At 43.7% G+C, this 15,785-nt stretch overlaps 1 protein-coding gene across 1 annotated transcript in view; it reads right to left on the minus strand.

Moving 5' to 3' along the window:
* Positions 1–10,465, minus strand: part of TMEM37 (transmembrane protein 37) — a 29,829-nt gene extending 19,364 nt beyond the window's left edge. Inside the window, exons 1-2 of the mRNA XM_054478771.2 lie at positions 10,338–10,465; positions 5,802–5,862 (exon numbers count right to left, since the gene is read on the minus strand). The gene's annotated coding sequence lies outside the window, so the exon portion shown is untranslated. The remainder of the gene's footprint in view (positions 1–5,801; positions 5,863–10,337) is intronic.
* Between the last annotated feature and the right edge of the window lie 5,320 nt (positions 10,466–15,785).

Consider the following 15,785-nt stretch of genomic DNA (forward strand, 5'->3'; position numbering starts at 1 on the left):
TATTTGCTTCTTCTCAATTGCCTTCAGGCCAAAATAGTTCTATGCCAAAGTGGCACATTTTGGAGTGGTATGTTCTACTACTATTCAAATTCAGTTGTCACAAATTACTCCCCCAGGAACAACAGGGATGGTTGATTCTTTTTGTCTGTTTGTTAAGAGACAGGGTCTCACTCTGTCACTCAGGCTGGGGTGCAGTGCTATCATTATGGCTCATTGTAGCCCCAAACTCCTGGGCTCAAGTAATTCTCCTACCTTAGCCTCCTGAGTAGGTAGGACCACAGGCTTGCACCACTACATCTGGCTAATATTTTATTTTATTTTTTTGTAGTGACAGAGCCTCATTATGTTGCCCAGGCTGGTCTTGAACTCCTGGCTTCAAGCTATCCTCCAACCTGAGCCTCCTAAAATGCCAGGATTATAGGCATGAGCCACTACACCCAGGTAAAGATTGATTCTTATCATCACAGACTAGAAGTCAGCACTACATATAAACAAATGTTGCCACAAGACTGTCATATCTCCCAAAGGCCCACTTATTTTTCCCAAAAGTCATTTGTTTTCCTATAAGTGTCCTTTCTGCCCCCTTCCCCTAGTAAGATGCTATATAAACCCAAAATTCTAACCATCTCCTTGAGGCACATTTTTTCTTGTGAACTCTCGTACGTATATTATTAAAATCTATCTTTTCTCTTTCTGATCTGTATTTTGTCAGTTTAATTTGCAGACCCACAATCAGCAAACCTAAGGGAGCAGAGGAAAAAATTTTCCTCCTCAAAGTAGTGACAAAGATAATTTTCCTTCCAACTGACAATGGACAGATTAAAAGGAGAAAAAACATACAAATGTATTGATATGCATAAGAACAGGAGCCATACATAACATGAGACTCAAAGAAGGGCCAGATGGCTGAAGCTTAAATAGTGCCCTCTTCATTGGAGAATGCAGGAAATTGTGAGAGGTTAGTAAATGATTTTCAGGGGGAATAAATGGGCCAGAAGACAGACAATGGTCTGGGACAAATTTCCTCTGGGCACTGGGGCACATGGTGAGAAGGTAAGGGGCAGAATCTCACTGTGAACAAAGGTTGTCTTACTATGCAGATAAAGTCTCCCAAGTAATCTCTTGGAGCTGCCCTCAGAAAAATAGATAAAATGTCCATGCCACGAATGGTGGCTCATACCTGTAATCCCAGCACTTTGGGAGACTGAGGCAGATGGATCACCTAAGGACAAGAGTTTGAGACAGTCTGACCAACATGCAGAAACCCCGTCTCAACTAAAAATACAAAATTAACCAGGTGTGGTGGTGCATGCCTGTAATCCCAGCTACTCAGGAGGCTGAGGCAGGCAAATAGCTTGAACCTGGGAGGTTGAGGTTGTGGTGAACTGAGATCGCGCCATTGCACTCCAGCCTGGGCAACAAGAGTGAAACTCCATCTCAAAAACAAAAAACAAATACACACACACACAAAACACAAAAAACGTTCACCTGGGCGTGATGACTACTTTTAGTCTTTTCTTTTCTCTGGTAATTAGTATTTCCTGTGTATTTGATGACATTCTAAGGAGAGGGTCTTAAGAAATTGCATTTTTTTTGGAAGAAGGTTTCCCTAGTCACATAAGGGAACTCCAGAGACAGCTCCTCCCTGTGCTTGGTAGTTGGGGTTTGGTGGGTGGAGAAAAAAGAGAAGGTTAGAAAATCGTTGGTTCTGAGAGAGCTTCTGAGGCCTTCTAGTGTCCTTTAATTCAAAAGTTCTCAGCATATGCCAAAGCACTGTATTTTGGGGATATTGTGCTCTCAGCCTCAACACTGACAACAGGTGATATCTTTCTTCTACTTTCCTGAACTAATGTTCTGCTTCCTGATACTTTCACCCACTGGACTGGTGGTTCCCATCCTTGGCTGCTCAGTGGAATCCCATGGAGAGCTCTTAAAAATATGGATGCTGCCCAGTGCTTGCTTTGAGAGTCTGAGGTGGGAGGATCACTTGAGGACAGGAGTGCAAGACTAGCTTTGACAACATAGCCAGACTCTCTCTTTCAAGCTATATGTGTATATATATGCGTGTGTATGTGTATATATATATATTTCAGACATGGTGGCACATGCCTGTAGTTCCAGTTACTTGGAAGGCTGAGTTGGGAAGATTACTTAAGCTCAGGAATTCAAGGTCGCAGTGAGCTTTGATCATGTCATTGCACTTTAGCCTGGGCGAAAGAGCAAAACTCTGTCTCTCTTTAAAAAAAAGGTGGGGAGGAGAGAGAGGGTGATGCTTGGACCCTTGGGCCCTGCTCCAGAGGATCAGATTTAATAGTTTGGGCTGGCTGGTTGAAAACCATTGTCCTAGACTCTTCAGCTATGGCTGTGGCACACACAATCAACCCAGGTGCCCTTTACCACATTTGCCAACTTTTCTTCCTTCATTGACTTAGAACTCAATTAGTGAGAAACTAATGAACATTTAGTTGTAAATGGTTGATTTACTCCCCTCCAAGAAGTGGAGGGAAGTACTTTTAATGTGAAGATATTGGTGAACAATAACAGGTCTCTAATTCTCAGACTATTTGGCAATGTAGAAATGTAAAGTGAACCTCTAGGGAATTCACTCTGAGAGTAAAGCGAAACTTTTGAAGCCAGACTCTAAGCTAGGGTTGCCAATTCTAACTGCACATTAGAATCACCTGGGAGCCTTTTTATTTTTATTTTTATGTTTTTTTAAGAGACAGAGTTTCACTTTGTCATCCAGGCTGGAGTGCAGTGGCATGATTTCATTGCTCACTGTAGCCTTGAACTTTTGGGCTCAAGGTATCCATCCTCCTGCCTCAGCCTCCCAAGTGGCTGGGATTACAGGTGTGCACCACAACACCTGGCTAACTTTTAAAACTTTTTTTTGGAGAGATGGAGGAGGAGGTCTCGCTGTATTGCCCAGGCTAGTCTTGAATTCCTGGCCTCAAATGATCCTCCCACCTCAAGCCTCCCAAAGGGCTGTGATTACAGGCATGACCCACCATGCCTGGCCCACTTGGGAGCTTTAGAAAACACCTCCAAACCCCTATCCCAGACCAAAGATCTCAGAATTTTGGTATGGTTGGACAAGGGCATTTTTAAAAGTTCCCTAGGTGATTTTAATGTGCAGTTGAGGTGGCAAACCTCTGCCCTCAAGGCTTTCTGCTTTCCTTAGTTTCTTGCTCTACTCTTTTCATCTGTTCTGGGTTCTCAGGAGATGTTTTGATCTTCGAGTTTCATTTGTTTGTTTATAATTGCCCTAGAGCAACATGAACTCAGAGGTGGAGGGTTGGGGTTGGCTCTTCCTGTAGGTACATGTGGTAAGTTAGAGACTGCCTCTGTGTGTGTGTGCTGGAGATCTATGTAGCTGCGTCAGTCTACACACATACCTTAAAAGAGAAGCTATTCTTGCTTATCCACACGCCACTTACTTGGTAATTTCACATGTGTCCAACACAAGTGAGAACCAAGGAACAAGCTCCTCAGAGGTGCCTCTGCCATCAAATAGGGTCCCTGAAATCATTACAGGTTGAGCATCCCTGATTCAAAAGTTCAAAACCTGCATGCTCCAAAACCCAAAACTTTTACATTTTATTTTATTCAATTTCATTTTCTTAGAGACAGGGTCTCATTCTGTTGCCCAGGCTGGAGTGCAGTGAGTGGTGCAATTATAGCTCACTGCAGCCTTGATCTCCTGTGCTCGAGTATCCTCCCACCTCAGCCTTCTGAGTAGCTGGGACTATAGGCATGCACCACCACACTTTGCTCAAAATCCAAAACTTTTGTATGCTGACATGATACCACAAGTGGAAAATTTTACACCTAATGTGATGGGTCAAAGTTAAAATGCAGGTGTACAACACACAGTTTATTTGGAGTTCCCAAGGGAAAAAAGACAGTCCTAGTTCCCTTCAGCTGCAATGTATCTTTTCTACCCATGCCCAGATTCCTTCACACAAGCACACCCACAAAGGGTAACAAAATGACATGTGTACAGGTTGGATGTGCCAATGGCAGGTTTCCCACAATGCAGTACATGGGGACAAGGCCTGACAGTGTGTGCATTACTCATTTTTTAAAAATTCTCTTCTCTGTAGTGAAGAGATATTCTTGAAAATGTCAAAAAGGCCTGCAGATACCTTTATGGGTAACAGCAAAAGAAAAAGAGGAAACATTTATATGTATAGCACAGGAAGTCAAGCTGTTGAAAAAGCTGGACAGCAGTGCAAATGCACAACATCTTACAGAAGAGTATAGTGTTCGAATGGCCATTATATATGACCTGAAGAAACAGAAGGATAAACTGTTGAGGCTCTACACTGAAAGTTATGAGCAGAAGAAGTTAATGAAACATAGAAAAACACTACATAAAGCTAAAAATGAAGATCCCAATTGTGTATTGAAAGAGTGGATCTATCAGCATTGCCATGAACACATGCCCCTTAATGGTATGCTGATCATGATACAAGCAAAGATGTGTCACAATGAACTAAAAATTAAAGGGAACTGTAAATATTCAACAGATTCTTTGCAGAAATGTAAGAAAAGACATAACATTACATGTTTAAAGATTTCTGGTGATTAAACATCTGCTGATCATAAAGCAGTGGAGGAATTCACTGATGAGTTTGCCAAGGTCATTGCTGATGAAAATCTGATGCCAGAACGAGTCTATAATGCTGATGAAGCATCATTGTTTTAGTATTACTGCCCCCAAAAGACACTGACTACAGCTAATGAGACCGACCTTGCAGGAATTAAGGATGCCACAGAGAGAATAACTGTGCTGGGATGTGCTGATGCGGCAGGCATGCTAAGTGTACACTTGCTGTGATAGGAAAAAGCTTGCATCCTTGCTGTTTTCAAGGAAAGAATTTCTTATCAGTTTATTATTATGCTAACAGAAAGGCATGAATCACTAGGGATATCTCTTCTGATTGTCTTCACAAACATTTTGTACTAGTGGCTTGTTCTCACTGCTGGGAAGCTGAACTAGATGTTGACTGCAAGATTTTGTTATTTCTTGACAACTGTTCTGCTCATCCTCTGGCTGAAATTCTCATAAAAAATAATGTTTATGCCATGTACTTTCCCCAAACATGGCTCTATTAATTCAGTCATGTGACCTTAAATCAATAAAGAGTAAATATAAAAACTCTTTCTTGAACAGTATGCTAACAGCAGTGAACAGAAGTGTGGGTGTGAAAGGTTTTCAAAAGAAGTTTAGCAAGAAGGATGCCATATATGCTGTTGTAAATGCTTGGAACACAGTGAAGACAGTTGTATACGCCTGGAACAATGTCTGGCCTGCAACTATGTTCAGTGATGACAATGAACAAGGTGGTGACTTTGAAGGATTCCGTATGTCAAGTGAGAAAAAAGCAATGTCTGACCCCCTTACATATGCAAACAAACAAACAAACAAACAAAAAACAACCTCCAGAATCTGTCTCTAAGCTGGGAGAAGTGGATATTGAAGAAATTTTCAAGATCAATAAGGAGGCTCTAGTTGTTCATTCATTTACTGATGGTGAAAAAGCCAAAATGGTTCTGAATCAAGTTGATCATAATAATAGAGATATGAAGATGTTGTTGTTAATGTAACACTGCAGAAAAAGTGCCTATAGACCACGTGGTGAAAATGTGTGATGGGCTTATTGAAGGGCTGGAGCAGTTTAACAGAGCAAGAAATCATGTCAGTTTGTAAAATCCAAGAGAGATTTTAAGACAAAAACAGTTGTAAATAAGGCAGAGGACTCTGGAGGAAACATTCTAAAAGCCATCCAGCAGAATACCTCCTCATCTCTACAAGATCCACTTCTTGGGTTCTCAACTGCTTCTGATGTTTCTTCTCACCTACGAAATAAAGTACAGCACACAGTAACTTTTTATTCGAAACACATTAGCTGGACCCTGGTGGCTCATGCCTTTAATCCCAGAGTTTTGGAGGCTGAGGTGGGAGGATGGCAAGCCCAGGAGTTGGAGATCAGCTTGGGCAACATAGCGAAAACCATCTCTACAAAAAATAAAAAAAATTAGCTGGGCATGGTGGCATGTGCCTGTAGTCCCAGCTACATGGGAGGCAGAGGCAGGAGGATCACCTGAGCCTAGGGAGATTGAGGCTGCAGTGAGCCATGATTGTGCCACTGCACACCAGCCTGAGTGACAGAGTGAGACCATGTCTCAGAAACAAACAAACAAAACACAAAAAACAAAAAACAAACCCCATTAAAAATGACAACAAAAGCCTGCCGTTGTTTGTTGCTGTTGTTTTGCAGCTGATCCAGGTGTTCTGGTGTTGCTACTGTGCTGCTTAATTACCATGAGCACATTATTTTTTCACTCTATTAATGATATGTAAGATTTTTTACTCTTAAATATTTACATGTGAATAATGGTAAGAAAATGATTGCCTATCGGTAGCATATAAATTCAGAGTCAGGAGTGATGGTGATGCCAAACAACCACAGATTGTCCACATGGGTGGCTGTGATTGTGACACCTTTGCTTTCTGAAGGTTCGCTGTACACAAACTTCGTTCCATGCACAAAATTACCAAAAAATTGTATAAAATTACCTTTAGACTATGTGTATGAGATGTATATAACACGTAAATAAGTTTAATGTTTAGACTTGGGCCCCATATCCAAGACATCTCATTATGTATAAGCAAATATTCCAAAATCTTTTTAAAAATCTGAAATCTGAAACACTTCTTGTCTCAAGTATTTCAGATAAAGGATACTCAACCTGCATTGAATTAACATAGCATACCTGGCGTCACTGAATTAACATAGCATACTCGGCTTCACTGCTGAATTCTACCAAATAGTTAAGCAGTAGTGCCAATGCTACTCAAACTATTCTGAAAAACAGAAGAGGAGGTGAAACTTCCAGAGTCATTCTATAATGCCAGCATTACCTTGATCCCAAAACTAGACAAAGACACATCAGAAAATGAAAACTACAGGCCAATATCTCTGATGAATATTGATGCCAAAATCTTCAACCAAATACTATCAAACTGAATTCAACAATACATTAAAAAAATCATTTATCATGACCAAGTGTGATTTATCCCAAGGATGCAAGGGTGGTTCAGCATACACAAATCAATCAATGCGATACATCATATTTACAGAGTGAGAGACAAAAAAATAGTAATTTTAATTAATGCTAAAGAAGCATTTGGTAAAATTCAATATCTCTTCATGATAAAAACCCTCAACAAACTGGGTGTAGAAGGAGCATACCTCAACACAATAAAAGCTATATATGACAGACCCACAGTTAGTATTATACTGAATGGGGAAAAACTGAAAGCCTTTCCTCTACGATCTGGAACACAACAAGGATGCCCACTGTCACCACTGTTATTCAGTGTAGTACTGGAAATTCTAGCTAGACCAATCAGATGAAAGAGACATGAAGGGCATACAAATTGGAAAAGAAGAAGTCAAATTTATCCTTGTTTGCAGATGATATAATTTTATATTTGGTAAAACCTAAAGACCCAACCAAAAAACTGTTAGAAATGATAAACAAATTCAGTAAAGTTGCAGGATACAAAGTCAACATACAAAATCAAAAAATTTGTAAATGTGAATATCGAACAATCTGAAAAGAAATCAAGAAAGCAATCCCATTTACAATAGCTACAAATAAAATAAAATACTTAGGAATTAACCAAGAAGTGAAAGATCTCTGCAATGAAAATTACAAAACATTGATGCAAGAAATTGAGGAGGACACAAAAAATGGATATTCCGTGTTCATGGATTGGAAGAATTGATATCATTAAAATATCTATACTACCCAAAGCAATCTACAGATTTAATGCAATCCCCATCAAAATACCAATGACATTCTTTACAGAAATAGAAAAAAATCTAAAATTAATATGGAACCATAAGAGACCAAGAATAGCCAAAGCTATCCTAAGCAAAAAGAGCAAAATTGGAGGAATCATATTACCTGACTTTAATTATACTACAGAGTTATAGTAACCAAAATGGCATGGTACTGGCCCAAAAACAGACACATAGACCAGTGAAACAGAATAGAGAGCCCAGAAATAAATTCATACATCTACAGTAAACTCATTTTTGACAAAGTTTTCCAAGAACATACGTTGGGGAAAAGACCATTTCTTCAATAAATGGTGCTGGGGGAAAACTGGATATCCGTATGCAGAAGAATGAAACTAGACCCCTATCCTCTCCATATACAAAAATCAAATCAAAATGGATCAAAGGCTTAAATCTAAGGTCCCAAACTATGAAACTACTAAAAACAACATTGGCGAAACTCTCTAGGACATTGGAGTGGGAAAAGACTTTTCTTTTTGCTTTCAGGCACAGCAACCAAGCAAAAATGGACAAATTGGATCACATCAAGTTAAAAACCTTCTGCACAGCAAAGGAAACAACAAAGTGAAGAGACAACCCACGGAATGGAGAAAATATTTGCAAACTACCTATCTGAAAAGGGATTAATAAGCAGAACATATAAGGAGCTCCAAAAACTCCATAGAAAAAAAATCTAATAATAGATTTAAAATGGGAAAAAGATCTGAATAGACATTTCTCAAAAGAAGACATAAAAATGGCAAACAGGTATATGAAAAGGTGCTCTGCATCAATGCTCATCAGAGAAATGCAAATCGAAACTACAATGAAATATCATCTCACCCCAGTTAAGATGGCTTTTATCCAAAAGACAGGCAATAATAAATGCTGGCAAGGATGTGGAGAAAAGGGAGCTCTCATTCACTGTTGGTGGGAATGTAAATTAGCACAATCACTATGAGAACAGTTTGGAGGTTTCTCAAAAAACTAAAAATAGAGCTGTCATATGATCCAGCAATCCCACTGCTAGGTGTATACCCAAAAGAAAGGAAATTGGTATATTGAAGAAGTATCTGCACTCTCATGTTTATTGCAGCACTGTTCACAGTAGTCAAGACTTGGAAGCAACCTGAGTGTCCGTTAACAGATGAAGAAATAAAAAAATGTGGTACGTATACACAATGGAGTACTATTCAGCTATAAAAAAAGAATGAAATCCTATCATTTGCAACAACACGGATTGAGCTGGAGGTCATTATGGTAAGTGAAATAAGCTGGGCAAAGAAAGACAAACATCACATGTTCTCACTTATCTGTGGGAGGTAAACATTAAAACAATTGAACTCATGGAGATGAAGAGTAGAAGGTGGTTACCAGAGGCTGAGAAGGGTAGCTGGGGAGGCTGAGGATAGAGGTGAAAGAGGGATGATTAAGGGGTACAAAAAAATAGTTAGAAAGAATAAATAAGACCTAGTATTTGCTAGCGCAACAGGATGATGATAGTAAAAAAAAAAATTAATTGTACATTTAAAACTAAGTGAAAGAGTATAATTGGATTGTTTGAAACACGAAAGATAAATGTTTGAGGTGATGGATACCCTATATACCCTGATGTGATTATTACACTTTGCATGCTGTATCAAAACATCCAATGTAACCCATAGATATACACAACAACTATGTACCCACAAAAATTAAAATAAAACAAAAACACATAATATACTGATTGATGTTCTGTGACCTCAAGTTAATTGGAAAAGTTGGGTCATGTGTCCTTAAGAAGGCAGGGAGCCCACAGGCATTTAACGTGCTTTCTATCCATTGTGATGGGCTGTTCCTGCCTGAAGGGGTCAGCTGCAAATATTTGGGACAGATTTATGTGCAACCAGTTACGTAGGTTATTCCTATGTGTGTCTGTGTTAGGGATTATAATATTATTATAATATTTGTTGAGCACTTGTGTACTAGATACAGTGCTAGGCATGCTAGAATGTATTGTTTCACTTATTCCTCACATCAACTTTTTTTTTTTTTTTTGAGACGGAGTCTCCAGGCTGTCGCCAGGCTGGAGTGCAGTGGCGCGATCTCGGCTCACTGCAACCTCCGCCTCCCGTGTTCAAGCGATTCTCCTGCCTCAGCCTCCCGAGTAGCTGGGACTACAGTCGCGTGCCACCACACCCAGCTAATTTTTGTATTTTTAGTAGAGACGGGGTTTCATCATTTTGGCCAGGATGGTCTCGATCTCTTGACCTCCTGATCCGCCCGCCTTGGCCTCCCAGTGTTGGGATTACAGGCGTGAGCCACCGCACCCGGCCCACATCAAACTTTTTAGGCAGGAACTACTATATCTCCATTTTAGGGAGAGGCAACAGAAGCACAAGGAAGTCAGGCAGCTGACCCAAGCTCGTTTGCATCTGGGGTTTCAAATCCAGGGCTTTCTGCACGATCAGCACTCTCAGCACAACACTTGCACTCTGGACTCACCACTTGCAACCTGGGTGCTCCGTGAAGGCCTGGGTTTGATTGAAGAGTCTCAGAAATCTTCCAACGGCATTTCCTGGAGACATTTCAGAATGCCCAGCTGCCTAGATGGTGAGAAGAGCACCAGGAAATGCCTCCCTCTGGGGAAAATCTAAGTGAGGACTGGAGCCGACTGTGGATGCAGGGCTCTCACGCCCCTGGCAGGCTCGCCGGGCTGGGCAGGCTCGCTGGGCTGGGCGGTGCTGTTAATTCAATGCAGATTGAGTGTCCTTTATCCAAAATGCTTGGGACCAGAAGTGTTTCAGATTTTTGATTTTTTTTTTTTTTTTTTTTCAGATTTTGGAATATCTGTATATACAGAATGAGATCTCTTGAAGACGGGGCCGAAGTCTAAACATGAAATTCATTTTTTGCATATACATGTTATACATGTAGTCTGTAGGTAATTTTATACAGTGTTTTAAATAGTTTTGTACATAAGACAAAGTTAGTGTACATTGAACCATCCGGGTCACCACCAACAGAAATGTCTCAGCCGAAAATAAACTTGGCTTCCCAGGTTCTGTCTGTGGGTAGAGGGCCCACAAATCCCAACACATTCCAACATCTCCCTCTGCTGGCCTCTGCCTGACATTACAGACAAAGAATTGATTTATTCCTCCACCCAAGTCTGGCACCCCACTGCCACCAACATATACACATCTTGCAGACATAAGAGATTTTAGTGCCTCTGTGTCTCTTGCCCTCTTCTTTTGGTAGCACTGCCCTGTTCTCTGGGGGGAGACTGGCCCTCTCCGCTTGCCCACGTTACCTGTTCCCAATGGAGCCACAGTCTCAGAATCCTGTCATTCCTGGCCGTGGCAAGGGGCACATGGCCTGGGGGTGGTGACAGTAATGGATGGGTCTGAGGGGTGGGTGCCTAGTCAACCTAAATGGGACAGTTCTGGGACATTATATATACACTTCGAAGTCCCTTCTTCCTCTAGGGTCTCCATGGGTGGGGCAGTCAGCGGCCACTGCCCTCCTCTCTGCCTAAGAAAGTCCCTCCCCAGCAGGACAGAGCAAGGCCACTGCACAGAGACATCCGAGGGAGGGAAGGCTGGAGGCACACTCAGATCCACACCCTGGATCTACGTTCCTAGATCCAGGCCCAGTGGGCCAACTAATTTGCTGTGGGACTTGAAACTGAAGTGGAGAAAAAAAGCCACACTCGTTGAAGCTGGGGGCTCCCTAGAGAGTTGACCACCATTGCAACTGAGCATGTGGACTTGGCTGTGCACACTGGTCACTGTACCTGGGAATATACTGAGTCAGTCTGCACAGTATTCATTAGCATTCATTTTATTTGTTTTTCAGCCATTTCTTGTGTACATCTTTTTGTTTATTTCTACCCCCCAACCCCCATCCCAACTGCCAAGCTCTCTCACTGTCTCCTGAGCAGGGACAGGTGCTTTCATTTTACCCAGTGGTGCAGGTCCTGGTCCTGCGATTTTAAATTAGAAAGATATCAGGCCAAGCCTCAGTTTACCCAGTGATGGGGGAGCGCTATGTCAGGAGCACACCTGGTCTCTCCCCATCTCCCACACAGCCTCTGGCTGCAGTGACACTGGAACCCAGGGAGGCAGGATGTTCCCAAATGTCCCTTAGTGGAGTAACAAATGGCAATGGCTTGGCAATCATATTGCCTAGAGCTGGGAGTCCCAAATGCAGCAACAACAATTAAGAGTGTAAATGTTAACGCTAATGTCTCTTCTGCATTCTAGGGATGATTGTAAAATTCCCATTTCTCATACAGGGAATAGGAGGAATTCCTCCCTCTGTAGTAGTCAGCCTGGCGTCTGGTCCTGCTCTGCCCTGGAGGTCCAGCATCCAGGGCCTGCCATGTTCCTAGATCCCTTTCCCAGGCCAATGTTCAGCTCTCTACCCCTGCTGCTGCTTGTGTGGTGGTGATCCAGCTCCCTCAGTCAAGGGTCATTTCTTGACCCCTCCCACTTCCAGCTCATATTCTGCACTTTGAGGGACTGGAAGGGCTATGGTTTGAATGTTCGTGTCTACTACAAAATTCATGTTGAGCCTTAATCCCCAGAGCAACAATATTAAGAGATGGGCCTTTAGGAGGTGATTAGGCCGCGAGGGCTCTGTCCTCATGGGTGAGATTATTGTCCTTAAAAAAGGGCCAAAGGGAGAGACTTTGCTCCCCCTCATTCCTTTTGCCACATGAGGACACCTGGACAGTGCCATCTATGAGGAATAGGCTCTCACTAGACACCGAACCTGCTGGTGCCTTGATCTTGGACTTCCCAGCCTCAAGAACTATATGAAAATAAATTTGTTTTTTATAAATTACCTGGTCTCAGGCATTTTGTTATAGAAGCACAACTGGACCAAGACAGAAGACTGCAGTTCAAAAATGGCTGGCTTGGAGCCAGAGAGGTGCATGACTCAAGCTTCAAGACCTCTTTCTTGAATGGGTCTCTTCTAAATAAATATTAGCTTTCAAACCTAATATGAGATAAATAATTTTACACCTTCTGTTTTAAGGAGACTCTACCAGATTGTATAAGCCCACAGAATTTTCATCCATCTGGCCAGTAGGGGAGCCCTAGGGAGAGCCTAGCCTGACTTAAGGAACTGTGAGGTCTAACATCCAGTCTTGCTTTGTTCTTTGATGTTTCCAGCTGGGGGATGCTCAGGTGGGTGCAGTCAGGTGATTGGTCTTCTCCGTGGAGTCTATCCATGTGGGAGAGCTTGGGCTTCCTCCCAGCATGGCAGCCTCTGCAAAGTCAGCCCTGGGAGGCGAAGGTGTCAAGAGTGAGCATTCCAGCGAGCAATGCAGAAATGCATGATAGTTTTTCTAACATCCGTTTTAAGCTTGCCCTTTCCTACATTATACATTTCTTCAGATCATAAGTTTTGTTGCCCACTCAACACCAGTGCCAGTTTGGAGAAGGGAGTGGCCACCCAGACCCACACATGGGGCCAAGCAGGAGGCACCACAGAGACCCAAATCAGTATAAAGTAGGGTTCTAAGGATCAGAAAACGTGAAATCTCTCCCACGAGCCCTAGCAGAAGGCATGGTCCCTCTCGCTCAAGGAGAGTTGGGATGGGAGTGTTATGATTGGCGTACGCCAGGTGTAAGTCTGGACCTGGGCACCTGCTAGCAGGTGTGGAGGGAAGAATGGCTCCTGGCTTGGCTGCTCTTGGTGTAGCACAGGCCCCTACTGGCAGGGCTTCCTGTCTTCTAGGCACTCTTTAGGACATGAGGTACAGGAGCTCCTACCCTGAGAACATGCAATGGATGGCACCTGGCTCTTCTTTGGGGCCACCAAATTCTGCCAGATTCTGTCCAACCAGGGCCAGCTTCATGAGTGCATGACCCACACACAGGTCCCTGTTTCGGAAGGGCCCGTGCTTGCTTTAAGCTCTGCTGTCACCATTGTCACACCTGGTGACAGTGACACTCCCATCCCAACTCTTCTTGAGCGAGAGGGGCCGTGCCTTCTGCTGGGGTTTGTGGGAGAGATTTCACCTTTTCTGATCCTTAGAACCCCTCTTTATACTGATTTGGGTCTCTGCTTGGCCCAATGTGTGGGTCTGGATGGCCTCTCCCTTCTCCAAACTGCCACTGGTGTTGAGTGGGCAACAAAACTTATGATCTGAAGAAATTTATAATGTAGGAAAGGGCATTTTGACATTCCTAATAGTTTTGGGGTCAGGGGCTCTGCATTTTCATTGCGGGTCCTGCCTGGGTGAGTAGGAGATACAGGTTCAAGGGCAGATGGGACCAGAGGCCAGGTGTGTGGAGCCAGAGAGGACAGAGACCTGGGCCTTCTTACCCTGTTAGTCTACAGATGAGGAAAAGGAGGTCTCCAGGGAGAAGAGACCTAAGGGGTCCACATAGCTGGTTAGGGGTGAGACCAAGGCTCTGTGTTTCTACACCAAACTCCTTGAGCTAAAGCAGCCCCTAGGAATACCATGGAGGCATGATAGGTCCAGTGGCCACCCTCTGCGGAGGCAGCACAGAGCTATGGGGACAGCCCGGGGTGTCATCAGATGGACAGGAACCTGATTCCCAGCTGTGGGACCTTGGACAAGACCCTCAGCCTTCCTGTGTCCTCACTGGAAAACCAGGGATAACACTCACGGCCATTGTGAGGACTCCCTGGGGTGGAAAGAACCAGCTGTGCCCTGTAAGTAAGTGTTTAATAAGTGTTAGTCCCCTTTGCTTGGTCCCTGCCCCTGGGGACAAGCCATGGCATCCACAGCTAGGGCCGCTGGACCCAGAGCACTGGGGAGACTTTTGGGCTCTCTGTCTGGGTGGGGGCTCCCTCCATGGGCTCACCCGTCCCTGTGCTGCAAAGTCCACTTGCCTGTCCATGCTCCCCACCTCACATCCAACAATTGGCACAACAGTTGCAGAGCCCTGGAGGCTCCTTCCTGAAGTGGCTTTACCCCTTCGTGGCTGGAGGTTGGGGACTCCTCAGGAACGGAGCTGAAGGAGCGGTGCCATGGAGGAAGAGGGGAAGCTTCCACTTACTGACGTGTACTAAAAGCAGTCCCATTCCACTGCTCATCTGCATCCTCAGCACTGGACGCAGTGAGTGGCACACGGCAGTGCTCAGCAAATGTTTGATGAGTGAGTGAATGAATGAAAGAAGAACGGAAACGCCAGGTACAGTGGCTCACATCTGCAATCTCAGCACTTTGGGAGGCCGAGGCAGACGGATCACCTGACGTCAGGAGTTCAAAACCAGCCTGGCCAACATGGCAAAACCCTGTCTCTACTAAAAATACAAAAAGTAGCCAGGCATGGTGGCACGTGTCTGTAATTCCAGCTATTTAGGAGGCTGAGGCAGGAGAATCACTTGAACCTGGGAGGCAGAGCTGAGATTGTGCCGCTGCACTCCAGCCTGGGTGACAGAGCGAGACTCTGTCTCATCTAACTCAAAAAAAGAAAAAAATAAACGAGAATAGGAACAATGCCTGGAAGGAGGGAGAACTTACCAAAAATGTAAGCAGACAGGGAGGGTCTCCAGGGACTACAGGAATGTAATCCACTCAAGCAATCAGGGTATTTTACAGCCTCCTGCCCTGCAGCCTGATTTCCCAAACTCTTTGTGGAATGTGGTCACCTAGTTGGCTGGAACCAGCTCCTGACAGACCCCAGCAACTTACAGATGAGCCTCAGCGAACTTTCCTCACGACCATGCTAAAGTATCCACCCTGGGTGGAGCTGTAGCTTTATAACCATAACATGCAACCCACGTGCTGGCGTGATGACTTGCTGTGCCTGCGCCACTAGGACCCCCCTCTCCATGCAGCAATGCACCCTCTGCTCTCTGTGTCACCCCCATAAAATCCTTCTCTCACTTCCCTCAGGGAGACACTGCTTTGGAGAATACACCCAGTGTGCTCCTTACTTGTGCCAAGAAATAAAACTCCTATTGATC

The sequence above is a fragment of the Pongo pygmaeus genome, chromosome 11, assembly GCF_028885625.2.
Source record: "Pongo pygmaeus isolate AG05252 chromosome 11, NHGRI_mPonPyg2-v2.0_pri, whole genome shotgun sequence".
NCBI lineage: Eukaryota > Metazoa > Chordata > Mammalia > Primates > Hominidae > Pongo > Pongo pygmaeus.